At 36.4% G+C, this 18,307-nt stretch overlaps 1 long non-coding RNA gene across 1 annotated transcript; it reads right to left on the bottom strand.

The window, feature by feature from the left end:
- Positions 1-1,304: 1,304 nt before the first annotated feature.
- On the bottom strand, positions 1,305-2,114 carry LOC149226762 (uncharacterized). The gene is made up of 4 exons (XR_016247069.1): positions 1,983-2,114; positions 1,836-1,901; positions 1,679-1,715; positions 1,305-1,459 (listed from the first exon to the last, which is right to left on the bottom strand). It is a non-coding gene; the product is annotated as an uncharacterized LOC149226762 (long non-coding RNA).
- Between the last annotated feature and the right edge of the window lie 16,193 nt (positions 2,115-18,307).

The following is an 18,307-nucleotide window of genomic DNA, read 5'->3' as shown; positions in this document are numbered from 1 at the left end:
TCAATTTTTTTCCTTTTGGTTTGTGCTTCTTCTCCCTTGGGTTTGCATAGAGAAACAACATTCCCATTGGATTTTGTCCAAAATAAATTACACACTTAAAAGTTAATACATTATAATTCAAGCCCATAAAAGTAACACAATATGATTTATTCAATCATGAGAGTGTTTTCCTCCTTCATGCTCCTAGCCTCTCTACTATATTAGGCTTTAATAGTTATAAGACTTAGAGCATAGAATTTAAACACAAAATGCCCACAATGAGTGAAATTCACCATAATGAAAACAAATAATGAACGAATGATCTTATCATGTCTTGCTCTAGGATGAAAAATTACTAGCTAAGAAACTAGAGTAAACACCTACTCATAATTGTTGTTTTAGGAGAAATCTTGAACCATAAAGAGAGAAAACAACATTTACTGCTAGGAGACTGTCTCTGTGGCATCATCTGTGACCATGAAACAAATTTGTTTTCCAATTTTTCCATTCCATGTGCAATAAGAAAACCATCAATCAATGATCATGGACCTTCAATATTAAAGGCTATGGATAAGCTTCATCTGCACCTGAAACAAGTAGTAGTTAAACAAGTACCTTGAAATGAAATTTTTATGTGCCATCTCCAACATGGTGGTCCTATCCATTACTGCATGTTGGGGATGGAACTATGCCCCTCCCAACTAGAAAACACCCCATATAGGGATGTTAATTGTCAACCTTAATTTTACCTCATATTTATATACACAGATAAAGTACAGTAATTTATAGTGAAAAATCTCTAATTGCTTCTGTAATTGCCTCCTAATTTTTACTATAACAAAGATGTGTAAATTCTCCACTAGTCAATATGGAGTTCACATGTGCAACTTTATACCCAATATGTAAGAAATGTATAATTCATTTCATGCTACACATAGAGTTCCCATGTAATATTTTTAAAAATATATATTAATAACAAAAAAATGTTATCCATAAAGCACAATTCAATATCCATAATAACGTAATTTTATTTCAAATTTGACATATTATATATAAATATAAAAATAAAAAATATTATTCTATATATATTCCAGTACCAAACAATTAAATCAATATATTATATTATATATAAACACTCACCTAATATTTTTGTTGTGAATACAAAAGACACGGAAATAAATACAAAACATAGAAATAAATAGTAAAACATTTAACAATCCCGTCATTAAACTGTTAAGGACATGTAAAAATTAAAGCTAAGAACATAAAAATAAACAATAAAACATTTAACAATCCCCTCATTAAACTGTTGAGGACATGTCAAAATAAAGACCCTGCTGCACGTCCTATTAACTTCCAAGCAAATATAAACGAAAATGGAGTCCGTCTTTAACGGTCGCAGCAATACAGCGCGCAACTGACCCTCACACGAGCGCAGCAGTAGCAGTAATCTTTCTGATACGGATGCCCCTGCCCGCGGCTACTGGCCATAAACACAGACATCAAACAATTTTATAGTTTAATTGGAATTGGATTAATTAGAATTACAGATTTGAATTATAAGTAAATTCTATGTGTCTTAAACTGTTTTTTTTCAAAAACCGTAAGAATTCAAATACATTTAAAAAATCTATAATAGAAATAGTTTTAGCTGACATATTCTGCCAAGAGAAAAACCAGTGATTCAGTTGTATTTTACCCCAATGCATCGACGTTGTCTGCGGGTTTTCCAGAGGCTGTTACAGGAGATTACAGGAAGAGGGTGAGAATGCAACCAAACAAAACACTTAAGGTTATACAACAAACAACTTTAAGATTGTCAACGAAAAAGAAAAGAGCTGCCAGTGATATTTTACCTGTTGGTGTCTGCGTTGCCTGCAGGTGTTCTACCTTGTTTCCAGAAGCAGCATTATCGCGTAGGGCTGTTACATTAAGAGTTAGAAATTAAAAGACTCCAAGCTTAACCAAAAGACTCTACTTGGATTTTGTCCCCAGTATTTTACCTGAGGGCATCGGACCTAAAACTGCTGCTACAGTAGATAGCAGGAAAAGGGAGAAAAAGCAAACGCCCAACACTAGCTTCAAAGCAGCCATTGGTATAGAACCAAAAAGAAGAGAACCAGAAAATTTGGAAAATTTCCAATAAATGAAGCACGAATGAGATGAGACTGTGAACAACACGATCCGACGTGCAAGTATAAATAGAAATATGGCGCATCCGAGTCGTAAGAATTAATTAAATATAATATTCGTTAGCAGAATACGACGAAGGCACAGCACCTTTGAAACCAGGAAAAAGTTTGATGCCATTTTTCAATTAAAACAAATGAAAATGAACACATCATGTCAAAAAAAAAAAAAACATCTTGAACGTTCTTGTGTGAAAGCGATGCTCTATAGTTTAGTGGGAAAATAATTTGTAATTTAATGTTACATATTAACAAATTTTATTTAATTAATAGCTTCTGTGGGATTAAATTTTAATCTTTGACTTTTTGTTCGGTAAAGAGTTATTGTTTGATATTATATTAAAAATAATAAAATTATATTATTATATTTATATTGATAAATTCAAAAATAATAATATTTATAATAAAAATAATTTTAAATAATTTAAATATGATATGTCACATTTTAACTAATATTTATAATGAAAATAATTTTACAGAAAAGGAAAGTTTTATGGATATATATTTTATATTTCTAAATACAATTGGCTATCTATTAACATTTTAATATGTAAAATATAGGTTATAAATAAAATATTTCTATGTCAACTATATATATTATATAAAACAAAAAATAGAATATATATGTATATAAAATAAAATGTAAATATGGTCATTGCTTATAAGATTTAGTGATGAAAGATAAAGTAAAGAAAAACACAAACTCTAAGAAGTTAAAACTTATGTTTGTTTTCTTAAAATAAATGTTATACTCAATTATCCAATTGCCAAAAGTGTTAAAAAAAAAAAAAAACTTCTTTTATTTTTCCAATTAGTTGGGACAATTATCTCTTTCCCCCATAAAGATGAAAGATCTAAGTTTGGAAAAGAAGGCCAACAAGGAAAGAATGAGAAAGAATTCATAGGCTACAAGGAAGAAAGAAAGAAACCTTGAGGAGGAGGCTACTAAGTGAGTTAAAGGTGAGTAAAGGTGTTCCTCACCTACTCTCCAAGTAGTAGAAACCCTAAACTTGAGGCTTATGGGCTTCACACAAGTCTTGAGGTCCATCAATGGGTAGTGTCTTTGATACAACTTTTGAAATTGAAGAGGCTAGGGTGGAGATTTCGACTTAATTTCCAATCTCACTAGTTGGGTGGAAGAATCTTCTACCCCTATTATTTCCCTCATAATTTGAGTATGAAGATAAGCACAATAATTTGGAATTGATCATATTTTTACTAGAAAAATTGTATACATTTTATTTCTACTATGAAAATCTTGAAAGTTAAAAGTTTCATGTAACTGTGTTAAACTAATGTGCTAGAGTCACTATGATGGAAATGTAAATTTTCATGCTATGAAAAGTGAAAATACTACCAAGTGTGTTAAATAAATGTGATTTGAGTAGTGTATTGAAAATGTTATATAAGTTAAATTTTTTGTCCCCTTAGTGTATATCCCTCTTGTGTGTAAAAGCATGAAGTAAACTAGATTTTCAAAGTGTGTGACTTGAAATAGATTTGTCATTTCTCTTCAAAGGAGATAGGTAAAGAGTGGATGTACTCTTACCCTTAATAAGATAAGAAGAGAAGGTGTATTTGGAACCTTAAAAAGTTGGAAGAAACACTATAAGTTTAGTCCCCTCAAATTATTTGTGCATGATAGGAAAATAAAGGAACTGGTTTGGGTGGAGAGGGCTCTCATGTATGTAGAGGAATTAGTTCTTTAAAAATGAGCAATACATTAAACAAATAAAAGAAAACATAGATGTAATGAAAACCATGTTTAAATCCGCCTACTAAATTATAGAATAAATTAATGCTTCGTTTTGTAAATAAAATAACTAACTAGAGTGGGTTACCCTCATACTTGTGCGAGAGACCTATGTGAGGACAGTCCCACTTCTAGGCATAATTGTATGATATGAATAGACTGTGTGGACAAAATCCCACATGGTCGGGTCTCCTCTATTTAGTTGGTATAATTGTATTTTTAGAAACATAGTTTTAGGCAAGAATTCCACATGGTCAAGTCTCCTCTAATTAGTTGGTATAATTGTATTTTTCGAAACATAGTTTTAGGAAGGAAATGTAGGAAAGAGATTATCATGAATAAATTAATAAGCAAGATACAAATTAAAAATGTTGTCGTTGTGTAGTGTAATTAGTTGGTATAATTGTATTTTTAGAAACATTGTTTTAGGAAGGAAATGGAGGAAACAAATTAGCATGAACAAATTAATAAGCAAGATACAAAATAAAAATGTTGTTGTTATGTAGTCAATTGTCAAGGAATTAAGCCTTCGTAAGTCCCAATGGATTATAGTTCAAAGATTGATTAAGATTCGTGAGCATGTGGACACTAATGAACACCCAAACTGAGGATTTGAACCAGGATAATTAATCAAGAAAAATTCTTGAGCTAATCCTTTAATAAATGTATATCAGTTGAGAAGGAAACCAAAAACCTGTAAGAAATGCATTCACACAGTATATATTAACTTATTAACTCAACTTCTTTGCCTCATAACTTCAAATACTATTTCATATCAACTTTAGTATAATAAATTCAGAGTAGGATCGAATAAACCAAATTATCATGAAACACTATAATCAATTAAATGTAACATTACCCTTCACAATTATATAGATACCAAGAAACCCTCTAAGGGTATACTCATTCTATGGCCATAAGATCCCACCAAACTTGATTTGACCTATTAATCAATGAGAGCCTTAAACAAGGGTGCGACAAACATAAGAGTGGGCTCCCGGCCCTTCACAAACAAACATTTAGAATTCGACATAGAACCAAACCTCGAACATAATAAAAATTTGATTAAGGGTTGAATGCCATAGAATCATGTGTAACAATGTTCAAAATGATTGTGAAGTGATATTAAATGGAACCCCGATACTTGCAGGTGGAAGTGAAAATTTAGCCATAATATTTCTAATTAAATGGAAAATACACCTGTAGTGGAATCACTTAGGTAAGTAATAGAAACCTCAAAAACTACCTAGCATGAAGAGAAGAGGTGTTGCTCAACCAAATATATTACTTGCTCTAGATGAGAACCATTCCAAAGTAAGAAATGCTCAATCCAACACAAATGAGAGTAGGGTGAAGAATGGAAGATTTGAGTGCTACATGTAATGTTATCATGGCATGGGAGAACTAAAAACAACCAAACCTCTATGGAAAACACTTTAAGTAGCCTCTTACCTATGACAATAGATATCCTCTGTAAAAAATCCGTAATGAGGAAAAAAATAGTGATACAGAAGAACAAATGCCATTAATAAAAATTATTTGGAAAGAAGGATGGAAACCAAGGTCTAGAGAATACCAAGTTGCAGCATAAGCCTAGGGATTGGAACCCTCATTACCTTAGGCTTTGGTAGTTGAATTGTAGCTACAGAATGATGGGACAACAATGTAAAAGGGGAGCATGGGAATGATGTTGTTGCCCTTAACCACATATGAAAAATAAGAACAATTTCATTTGCGCCAAAGATCATCAAGAGTTTTCATGTAACCGAGTGTCCCATGCAGAGTAATATGGAATTAACACTATGTTCATTGAGTGGAAAATTCGAGAACCAAGATGTCACATTAACATGGGCTACAAATACATGTATATCATAATCTTCAAATACATCACAATAATAATTTTGTGTGTGATCCGATTGTCATACAAAAGTGTACAGTTATGTTTCTATGATCACCGCCACTTACTACAAAATATTCGATGCAAGTTAAGAGTCACATAGTCAAGATATAGTGCTAAGAAATATAATGAATTAAACCAAATTATAATATTTATTCTATGGTAAGAAAAACATTATCTGTAATTGTAATGTTTTGTGTTTTTTACTAGTTGTATTAGAGTCACGTTGCAAAAATGTTGCCTATTTGGCTAATCAAATAGTAACTTTGAATGTGTTGCATTCATAGAGAAGGTACCATGAAGAAAGAATTTGTGGGTGCTCAACCTATAAGACCAACAATGGAAACTTTTCCTACACCCATTGTAGGATCTAACACAAAGGTGTGGGCACAATTAGGAGGAGAACACCCAATCACCACTACTATGCCTTTGGAACTAGTCCAATAGCTAAGGTATGAAATGACCCATCTGTGGGAAGATAATGAGGGATTGATGTGGGATCAAGAACCAATCCTATAGAGCCTCTCTCATCAACAAAACCATAAACAATGCATACCAAGTGTAGGTAATGAAGACAGAGAGGAAGAGCACAAATAGGGAAATGAAAATAGAACTATGGAGAGTCACTTTGAGTGACCATGAGGAGATAAGAATGAAGATGATGTAGATGAAGAAGTACCTAATAATTCCTCCACCCCTAAGAAAAGGAAAAGACATAAAGTCAATTTACAAGGAGAATTCAAAAAAAATAAATCCCCAACCTTTGATGGGGTGGTAGAGGAAGTCGTTGAAGCTTGGATTATTAACATGAATAAGTATTTTCAGATATATGAGTATAATGACAAGTTGAAGGCAAGATTAGTTGTTTACCACCTAGAGGGGAAATCCACACTATGCTGGAAAGAGTTCAAAATGATACGCATATTTCACAAGTAGAAAGTAACTTGGAGTGAGTTTCAAAAATACTTTAAGGTGAAGTACATGATGGAATGTTTTTATGATGATGAGGTGAAGGAATTCCATGACCTTCGGCTAGGAGAGCTATCCATGGATTAGTTTGTCACAAAATTTACCTCCTTACTAAGATATGTTCCATATATACATGAGGAAAAGGCTAAGGTAAATTTTTTATGAGTCATTTACCAGTATATATGACAGAGAGCGTAGAATTTGATAATCCTAAAACCATGGATGAAGCGATTCGAAAGGCACAAATTTGGTACCAGTAGATGAAGGAGAAGGGGTAAGGCAGAAACAATTGGGTAAATAGGAAATGGAGGAAAAGCTTCCCCAACATGAAAAATACAAAAGCAAGGAATGCTAGAAATGAAGGGATCAGTTTCAAATATGTGGGGAGGATTCAACAAAAAATAAAACCACAAAATGAAACTAAACAAATAGAAGTATCGAGTAAACTTGAGCGAAATCAATCATAGTGACCACCATTTCAATTGTGGTGTTGCAGGGAGCCTCATTAATATGTAAATTTCCCCCGTCGTGCTAGAACAAAAAAAACTTCTAACATTTAGTTGGATTCTACTATGAGTGAGGTGGTGAGAATTATACCTAGGATTAACATTGCTTTGCAGGACCATCAAGATGAGTATCAACAAACCTGTTGGGTTGTGTTATATTCTTTCTATGACTAGCCCATGTAGTTAATCAGGGGGTTAGAAGGGGGTCATAGCCCGCCATTCATTACACTGATTGCATAGTGGGGGGAATCATAGGGGGTTTGAGGGGTGCAGGTAACCCCACTCTATGGGGTCTGGGGCAGTGCCCCGGAATTTTTATTTTTTTGGACCCTATGTTAGGTTGGGAAAACCTACCTATAGTTTTTTGCATGATTTTTTCACATGGTTCTGGATGTTATGGTTTTCGGTCCATGGTTTTGGATGCGATGGTTTTCGGTCCATGGTATTAGATGCTTCGACATGTATAAGTATGCATTGTAACATTGGAAGGAACACAATGAAATATGATTTCTATAAGCAAGCTGGATGATGGAGGTGTAAAAACAGTGTTCAAGAAGGATACATGAAAGATGGTTCGGGGAGCACTGGTATTGATGTGGGGAGTTTGGATTAGAACTCTGTACAAGCTGCAAGGTAGTACTGTTGTTGACAGGTGCAACAGTTCTGTGGTTCTTGAAAGTGGAACAAAAAATCTAGTGGTCTCTGGAGAGAAGACCATGATGTGGCATCAAAGGCTTGGACATATTGGAGAGAAGGGCCTTCGAATACTTCATGGTAAAGGTATGGTAAAAGGAATAAGTAATTTCTCTCTAGATTTTGATTTCTGTGAAAATTTTGTATATGGGAAGAAGAATCAGGTGAGTTTCCCCTCTGGTGGTAAGAGGGAGAAAGAGATAGTAGAGCTTGTGCACAGTGATGTGTTTGGACCTGTGAAGTTTCCATCACTGGGTAAGTCTATGTACTATGTATAATTTATAAATGAATTCTCAAGGAATACATTGATATATTTCCTTAAGAAGAAATCTGAATTTTTTGATAGGTTTAAAGAATTTAAGGCTTTGGTGGAAAACCAGACAGAGAAGAAGATAAAGGTGCTGAGGATACATAATGATGGAAATTTTTGCAGTAAGGAATTTGAAGAATTTTGTAAGAAGTGTGGTATAGCATGATAGAATACTACTCCATATACACCTCAACAAAATGGATTTGCAGAAAGAATGAACAAGACATTGATGGAAAGGGTAAGAAGCATGCTCAGTGTTGTCAATTTAGGATAGGAATTTTGGGCAGAGGTGGTGGAGATAGCATGTTACTTGGTCAACAAATCACCTTCATCAGTGTTGGAGGATAAGACTTCACAAGAGGTATGGACTGGTAAGAAACCCTCTCTTTCACATTTGAGGGTATTTGGATGTGATGCATATGTACATGTTCCAAAGGAGAAATGAACCAAGTTGGATAGTAAATCTGAAAAGTGCATATTTATTGAGTATAAGGATGGTTTAAAGGGTTATAAGCTTTGGAACCTAGTAACAAGGAAGGTTGTGTACAATTGAGATTGGGTGCTCAGAGAGGTAAAAGATGTTATTAAACATGAAGTCCAACCAAAGGAACCTGAGAAGATAGAGTTTGAGCTAAAGGAGGAAGAATCAGACTCTACAGCAGAGGAGGAATCAGAAGATGAAGAGCCAAAAACTCTGGGGGTGAGAAGATTAGTCCGAGAAAGAAGGCAACCATAAAAGGTATACTCCATCTACTTTCTATTCAAATTTTTCTTTATCTATTACTGATGATGATCCCAGAATTGTGAAGGAATCAGTAGATTCATAGGATGGAAAACTCTTAAAAGAGGCCACAGTTGATGAAATGGCATCTTTGCACAAAAATGAGTCCTGGGATCTAGTGGAGTTTCCGGCTAGAAGGAAACCCGTTGGTAGCAAATGGATGTTCAAGAAGAAGACAAATGCAAAAGGAAAGGTGGAGAAATACAAAATGCGGTTGGTAGTAAAAGGTTATTCCTAGGTGCGGGGAATTGATTTTGGTGATACTTTTTCTCCTGATGCCAAGGTAACTTCTATTAGATTACTTTTATCTGTTTCTATTGCTTTTGATTTTGAGGTAGATTAGATGGATGTGAAGACAACATTTTTTCACAGGGATCTAGAATAGGAGAACTACATGAAGCAACCTAAAGGCTTTATGGTGAAGGGTAAAAAAGAACTGGTATGCAAGTTAAAGAAGTCTTTGTATGGGTTAAAACAATCACCAAGGATGTGGTATTAGAAATATGATACATTTATATGGGGACTTGGCTTGACCAGAAGCAAAGTAGATCACTCTGTGTATTTTAAATTAATTGGTGATCGTGTTATTTATCTGGTCTTGTATGTGGATGATATGTTGCTGGTTGGAAATGACAAAGAAATTATCTAGGATTTGAAGACCCATTTGTCCTCCAAATTCGACATGAAAGATCTTGGTGCTGCAAACTATATTTTGGGCATGGAAATTAAAAGATATTGGACAAAGAGGAAGCTCTAGTTAAACCAGAGGAAGTATTTCAAGACAATATTGCAGAGGTTTAATATGCAGGATAGTAAATAGTGAAGGTTCCTATTCCTGTAGGTGTAAAGTTATCTGTTGAACAGTGTTGCAAGACACAAGAAAAGGAAGAGGACATGTCCTGTGTTCCATATGCAAGTGCAGTCGGTAGCCTGATGTATGTGATGGTCTATAGTAGACCAGACATTACACATGCAGTGGGAGTATTAAGCAGGTTTATGCAAAAACCAGGGAAGGAGCACTAGACAACAATGAAACGGGTTTTCAGGTATTTACATGGCACTAGTGATTATGGCTTGTGCTACCAAGGAAGACTAGGATTAGACATAGTTTTGGATATTTGTGGCTTTGTTGATGCAGAGTGGGCTAGAGATCTGGATTAAAGAAGATCTACAAGTGGTTATGTGTTTAACCTATTTGGAGGTGTAGTGAGTTGGATGAGTAAGAAACAATCTGTAGTGGCACTATCAACTACAGAGGCAGAATACATGGCAGCCACTCATGCAAGCAAGGAAGCAGTTTGGTTGTAGAGATTATGTTCAAGTATGGGGTTAGTACAGGGAGCTATAAGGATAGACTATGACAACCAAAGTGAAATTTTCTTGGCAAAGAACACTGCATATCATTCAAAGACAAAGCACATTGATGTTAAGTATCAATTTGCGAGGGATATGATAGAAGACAAAAAGGTGTTGTTGGTAAAGGTGGACACTTTGAAGAATATTATAGATGCATTGACAAAATCTGTGAGCTCTGAGAAGTTCTCTTGGTGTAGAGAAACAATGGGTATTACTAAGCTCTCTTGTGGCCCCCTATGGAAATAAAATAACAAGTGGGAGAATGTTGGGTTGTGTTATATTCTTTCCACGACTAGCCCACGTAGTTAACGGGGGGGTTAGAAGGGAATTGGAGCCCCCCCTTTGTTGCACCGATTGTGTAGTGGGGGTAGTCACAGGGGGTTTCAGGGGTGTAGGTTTTGGACCGTATATTAGGTTGGGTAGACCTACCTATGATTTTGTGAATGAATTTCACACATGGTTTTGGACGCGATGGTTTTTGGTCCATGGTATTGGATGCTTCTGCATGTATAAATATGTATTATAACATTGAAAGGAACATAATGAAAATCAAGCGGTAGTCCCAGTTTTGGGATCTAGGAGAAAATCTCTGTGTTTTATGTGTTATGCTCTCGCATTGTTTATTTTCTGTGTTTAAGAATTCGTATGCAGGTAATTTATGTACAAGGTTAAAACCTACATTTGGTACCAAAGTTGTTTTGGCTTCAAGGGGACGCCTTTGTTGTTGAGCGGTTTCGCTTGGGCCTATGGTAGACCCCGTTCAATGGGAGATCTGTTGGATTGATGCTGGTGGTGAAAGATGATGGCGAGTAGTGGAAAGATAGAGATCAAGAAATTTAATGGTTAAAATTTTGAGTAGTGCAAACTCATGATGGAGGATCTGTTTGTGGACAAAGATCAGTGGATCATGGTAGATCTGGGTACTAAACCAATGGGAGTGTCTGGTGAAGAATGGAAGAAGTTGGATTGGAAGGCAAAGAGCACAATATGATTGTGTGTCTCAGATTGAGTATTGTTGAATGTATGAGGGGAAGCTATGGCGAAGGCTTTGTGGGACAAGTTAGGGACTTTGTACCAATCTAATATTCTAATATTCGGTTAGATTCTACTATGGGTGAGGTGGTGAGAGATGCGATAAATGCTAGAAATGAATTAAGGGATTAGTTTAACAAATATGTGGGGAGGATTCAACAGAAAATAAAACCACAAAATGAGACTGAGAAATGAATTAAGGGATCAGTTTAATAGATATGTGGGTAGGATTCAACAAAAATAAAACCACAAAATGAAACTAAACAAATAGAAGTATGAAGTAAACTTGAGGGAAATCAATCATGTGACCACCATTTCAATTGTAGGGCTGCGGGGAGCCTCATTAATACACGAATTGCCCCCATTTGTAGTATACCTAGGGGGTATAATATGGGGTAGAAAGGGAGGTACCCAAGGGAATAATGTAATAATGGGATGGGCCATAGTAATAAATAAGGTGGCTAACCCATATCATGTAAGGGACCACAAGTAGTTAGTAATAATGTAATGGGCCCATGGTATTAGATAGATGGTATTGAGGGAACCATCGTAATTACCCATGGTATTGTATGTATGAGGCCTATATAGAGGCTAGAGACTCCACATTGAGAGATGTCAAGGAATATTGAATGAACAGGCATATGACTTGTGGAGTGTTCTCCTTCCTTAAGGAGTGAATGTATGGTGTTTCCCTAACTTAAGGGTTTTGATATCAATAAACTGAAGCATTTCTATATATTTCTATCTTATTGTTTCTGGGTATATTTTCATTTTCATATATTTGTGGGTCAGATCTATAACAAGTGGTATCAGAGCACTTTCTTGGGCAAAAGTGGAGATTTTTTTTTTATTTTTTGCAGGAACTTTCTGGATTGGCGAGAGTGTAGATCAGATCTGTATGATTTGGAGCAAAATCTACAAAATATAATTGTATATCTATATTTCGTATGAAAAAATACCCAAATTCAAAAAAAAAATAGTCGAATTGGAGTCCGGATGAGGGAGATATCGCTGATTTAAAATCAGCTCTTTTTTCAGAATTTTTGGTGACGACGGGAGAGTTGCAGCGCAAATATGAAATTCGAGTGCCTAGATCGAGATTTCTATCACATGGGAAGGTGCAGAATGGTCATTCAATTTCTAAAAATAGGTCATAATAAAGATTCTAAGCAATATTGACTAAACTGCGACCACTCTAAATTTTCACCAAGTGATTTTTTTTTCGTACCGTCTAGCAAGATGTTTTTATAGAAAAAGATAATGGCCCTACTATTGAAGAATTCATACAAAGACAAAATTTCACATATGGGGAACATTGGAAGGATTTAGTGTAGCTTGGTTTCAAAGATGAGGCTACCAAATAGTGGTTCTCAATTGACAACAAGAAGTTGACCAAACTTTCAGATGTAGAATTTGAAAGAGTCCTTTTAGCCAAATGGTCTCAGGCTAGAAAACAAGATAAGGGGAAACATGTTGAGTTATTTCCTACTGGTATATCCTTATTGTAGGTTCATGGATTGATTCAGAAGGAGAAAATCATTGTGTCTATAAATCTGAGTTGCAAGCAAAATCTCATAAATGTCAACTTGGCAAAAAAAATACAAATGCCAATGAAACACATGGAGCACACACATGTTAATAATGAGCAGGTGCAAGTTTATAAAGATTTGAAGATTTCTATGGACAAGTATGTATTGCATTCTTATTTTTATGCTTTAGATATGGCTAATGAGGATCTTGTTTTGGGATACCCGTGGATGGAATCAGTGGGTACTATAAATATTAATGTGCAAAAGAAATTCCTGAAGATATGGTATAAAAAGAAGAAAATTACATTGTTGTATCCCCATTTTCATTTTACTCTCACTACACTTCACTCATATCACTCTCCCTCCCTTTTCATTCTTATTTACCCACTCCCTAATCCCCACATCCCTAAAAAAACTAATCCTAAAACCCTAATTGCTATCCCAAACCCTAGTCAAATATCCCAAAACCCTAATTGCTATCCCAAACCCTAGTCAAATATCCCAAAACCCTAATTGCTATTCCCAAACTCTAAATATCATCCCCTAAACCCTTCTATTTCCCAAAAACTGTCAGCAACATTCCTAAACCCCTCATACACACTCCCTCCACATTCCCTCATATATTCATATCTTTGGCAGCAAAAACCGAAAGACACCATAAAATCTCTTCATACTCATCTAACATGGAGTCAGATTCTTCCTATGATAGAGATAAGGAGACAGTCAGTGATTCTTCTAGAGACATGCATGCACCAAGGAGGCCTCGCAAAAGTGGAAAACATAACCGGGAGGAGTCCACTTCACTTGCCGAGTTACAACAATATCAAAACGAGTACTATCTCCACCCAGGGTGGAAGGGGTCTCGTTTTCGCCATCATTTGAGCAGGTATAGGACAAGGGGAAGAATCCCTTGCATGATGATGGACCATCAAGAGGTCAAGAGGTAGATTTCGTCCTCATTCAGGATGATGACACAGAGTTGGGCTCATAAAGCTCAAAGCTCGAAGAAGTCATTCGGGAGCAGCAACATGACATGCATCATTTGTCTCTCAATTTGGAAAGAGCCAAGTGGATAATTAACTATTTGAAGTAGAGGAACAAACAACTAGAAGATCAGAAAATCATCATGGAGCTCCAAAACATGAAGGAAAAATGGCAAGCTACCAAGAAGAGGAAAACCAAGTTGACAACACTTGAACAAGAAATCCAAGCTGATCATGAATCTTGGCTTGAAAGGACAAACTTGCACTTGGAGAGGATGTTGGAACATATGATCAGATGATGCAAGATGCTTCTGTACCTTTTTGTTTTGAATCATTTCAGTTTCTGAAGGGAAAACTGCATAGTATATCTTCAAATGTGTAGCCTGTAGAAAATCATGTAATCTCATCGGAGCCAATAGAAAATGGGTTGTAGTAATCTTTTCAAGTTTTTCACGATCCAATAGCTGATTTGGTGGATAATGTCTATAGTCAAAGTCCTTCTCCTATCTGTGAGCTTGACAAAAGTATTGATACAAACTTGATCCGGCAGCCGGTTTCTTTGTCATTTTCAGGAAGAGTCTTGTCACAAAGCTCAGATCAATGTTTACATTCATGGTATGAAGAGAAGAGAAGTAATCCATTGGATGAGCTAAGTCCCAGTGTGCATGAATTTCTAGATCCCTATGCAGTGTTTTTGGAGGTGGATAGAGAATCAATAGTATTCAACGGATCTGTTCACAAGTTTTCATGGGACTTTCCTTTCAGTAGTTCTCTCTTGTTGTTCATAAGCAAGCACTTATGAATAATTCAAACAGAAGCTGGAATACTTACTTGGCTTCATTGGTTGTTTCATTTCACTTGATTAGGTGATGAATGGGACACCTAGAGTAGGTTGATGAATAAGCTCTACTTTGAGCATTATTTCGAGTTTGTCGGTTGTGTTTAAGTATCAAGTTAGTTTTAGTTGATTGAGAGTCAGTTTGTGTCGTCAAGTCATCAATTTTCAGTCATGCATTTTAGCTTGAGTTTTTGACTCCATTGCCCAATGGATAGGGCACTAGCCTGCTCTCCCAAAGATCTGTCATTCTTGGCACCTCTAAGGATCTACCATCCCCATTGGAGCCAATGTTAGTGTCAGTATTTGTAGCCTTCCTCCAGTGATCAAATATGCTCTTACAAAGTGATTTTAAGGTGTCAAGGTCAAATTTTGTCATTTCAGGGAGTCTTCAAGTAAAATTTGGTCACTAGCTATTAGCTCTAGGGTTTTCTTTTACTCCTGTCAAAGTTGTCCAAATGTCGATCCATGTCACCATTCAGCTGAGTGTACCATCATTTAGAGAGTTCTCATCATCATGTCAAGTTCCAATGGGTCACTTTACACCTTGTTCATGCTTCAGTTGTGCCTAGGTAAGGTTCATTTCCCTCTCTTAGGTTTTTGAAGGTAATTTCTCTTGGATGGTCAAATCATCAGCAAAAATTGTATCTTGATGTTCATACACCTTCCCGTATCCCTAATGTACCTTATTAAACACTTCACATCACTGATATCCCTCAAATTCCTCGTTTTCACACAAACCCTAGTTTCTTGCTACAATTTGACAATTTTCTAGGCTAGGCCTGTGTTTTGCCCTTTTGGACCCCTTCCCCTCACTTAATCTTTGAAATTCCACTTTCCCCTGCTTCCTAACATCCCTCCCTACTTCCAAAAATTTTCTCAAGAATTTAGAGGCCCCTTATCCCCTTCATTTCGCTTCATTTCGACAAATCCCCTGTTCAACACATCGGGATTAGTTTTACTCCAATGATGTTCCTAAGCAAGAAAAGATGAATTTGGGAAAACTGAGAGAGGTTTTTGTCCACATACCTTACAGGATATTTCCATCAATAAGTGGGTAGAATCCGTAGAGGGTGAAGTAGAGGATGTTCTAGGGACTGACATATCAGATGATGAGCCATTGATGGTCGACAACCAAACACAAATGTCAAACCAGGTATCAGAAAAATAGGTAGAATCCAAGGAGGCTATAGCAAAAATGTTACATCAGATGGGGATTCAGTCGTTGAAGTAATATTGGAAGATAAGAAACCACAGCAGGCACCACAACATGTACCAGATAACCATCAGGCTCCACTAGGTGGTAAATTAAAGAAAGATACATTGTTGGTTAAACCTTCAGCATATCACCACCCACATCACCCAGAAAGAAAACAAACAACAAGATGACAACAAATTAGCTACAAGGACAATCACCCCCACATGGCATATAGAGAGCAGTGACGATCCACCTACTATACATCAACATAGAAGAGCTACAAGGATCAACTTCCCTCTCAAGTGAGTGAGGCACCAGCTAGATCGATGGTTCACCTTTCTCTGGGATGGTTAGATGCACGTGCATGGTACCAGTGGACTACTCTTTTGAGTAGATCTTATTATTTGTGTTCTTCCCATTTTTCGGGGATGAAACTTGTTAAGGGGGTTGGAATGTAGTATACCTAAGGGGGATAATATGGGGTACAAAGGGAGGTATCCAAGGGAATAATGTAATAATGGAATGGGCCATAGAAATAAATAAGGTGGTTAACCCGTATCATGTAGGGGACCACAAGTAGTTAGTAATAATATAATGGGCCCATGGTATTAGATAGATGGTATTGAGAGAACCATGGTAATGACCCATGCTATTGTATGTACGAGGCCTATATAGAGGCTAGAGACTCCACATTGAGAGATGTAAAGGAATATTGTATGAACAGGCATATGGCTTGTGGAGTGAATGGATGGTGTTTCCCTACCTTAAGGGTTTTGATATCAATAAAGTGAAGCATTTCTATCTATTTCTATATTACTGTTTCTAGGTATATTTGTATTTTCATATATTTGCAGGTCAGATCTATAACACCATCATACTAGCACAAAACCAACTTCTAATATTCAGTTGGATTGTACTATGGGTGAGGTGGTGAGAAGTATACCCAGGATTAACACTGCTTTGCAGGACCATCAATATGAGTATCAACTGACCATGATTGAGTTCAAAGGTAATATGTATAACCATGATGTCTGTATTTTGATATATCCAACAAAAAACTTGAGTTATATCGGTCCTGAAATTCTAGAACTTTATCATCTACATTGATGAGGTGATCAAATTTTGGCTCAAAAATGAAAGTGCCCAGAAAGTCATGAAACTGGTGTCAAGTCGAAGTGCTTCTCATTCTGAATCCAACATCACTAATTTCACCTCAATCATACACCATATGATCAAGTTATTGCATTCCCATCATTTGGCCCAACAACTAAAAAAGGAGGAGGTTGCTTACTCGGCAACTAACTAGAATTTTGCACTGCTCACATCACCTACGGTGATTGTGCAAGTACAAACAAATTAGATGTTTCCAAGTTTGTTTTTTTGGTTCATCCATTTTTTTGTGTTTTTTATTGGTTTGTGGGATTTTGAAGTGGACCAATAGGATGGTGCCACGTGGCCCTCCAGGTTGGATTAAAATTTTGGCAATGGTCAGATAGAGGTTCACGCAGGATCGAACCCTCGACCACCCAGCCAACAGTCCAAGCATTTACCGACTCCACTTATCGTGGTTCTCAATAACCATAGGGAAACAAGTTTATTTAAATTTTAATTGGAATCGAATTGGAGAAAGGGGTTGGGGTTAAGCCCCAACCTTGAGTCATCATGTATCCCACAAGACCACAATATAAGAAGAGACCAAGGGGCTTGGGTCGTAGCCCCAACCGATTGTCATCATCCATAACACATGACCCCATTTGGAAGGTTTAATGGAGCTCATGGGAAAGTTTGTTGGGTCAGAGACCTAGCCCTAGGTTACATGGGCTTACAATAGACTATGATGGCTTTAGTCGAGAGCCAACGTGGGGGGGAACATATAAGCATTGGCCCCAGGTTCTATGAAGAGGTGTGCAACCACCATCAAGTGGATAGGGTTCTAGCTCGGTTGGGATGAGATGTTAGCTAGACCCCTCTCCTTATGGGCTCCAACATTACCATGGTAGGCAAAGTCAAGTGTCGAGTGGTGGGGGCGGTCAGTTAGCCCGAATCCCAACCACATGTGCCATAAAAGCAAGTGTTATACCTTATTATTCGAACTAAGGAATTATTGGGTAATTTAATTATCCAAGAAATTTCACCTTCGGTGGGTGAATTTGTAGGAAATTTAGACTGTTAGTCTCATTTGTATGACAAATAACAACAAAACTACGTGGAGAGCTTACGAAGCCATATATTTATGAGTTTCAGTGTTTTGGAGCTCAAGAAGAGTCTACCTAGAGGTTTTTGAACATTCTAGATCT

The sequence above is a fragment of the Pinus tabuliformis genome, chromosome J (genome assembly GCF_031772625.1).
Source record: "Pinus tabuliformis cultivar Carrire ecotype Pingquan chromosome J, CPIR1, whole genome shotgun sequence".
Lineage (NCBI taxonomy): Eukaryota > Viridiplantae > Streptophyta > Pinopsida > Pinales > Pinaceae > Pinus > Pinus tabuliformis.
This window is presented reverse-complemented; position numbering and strand designations above follow the sequence as displayed.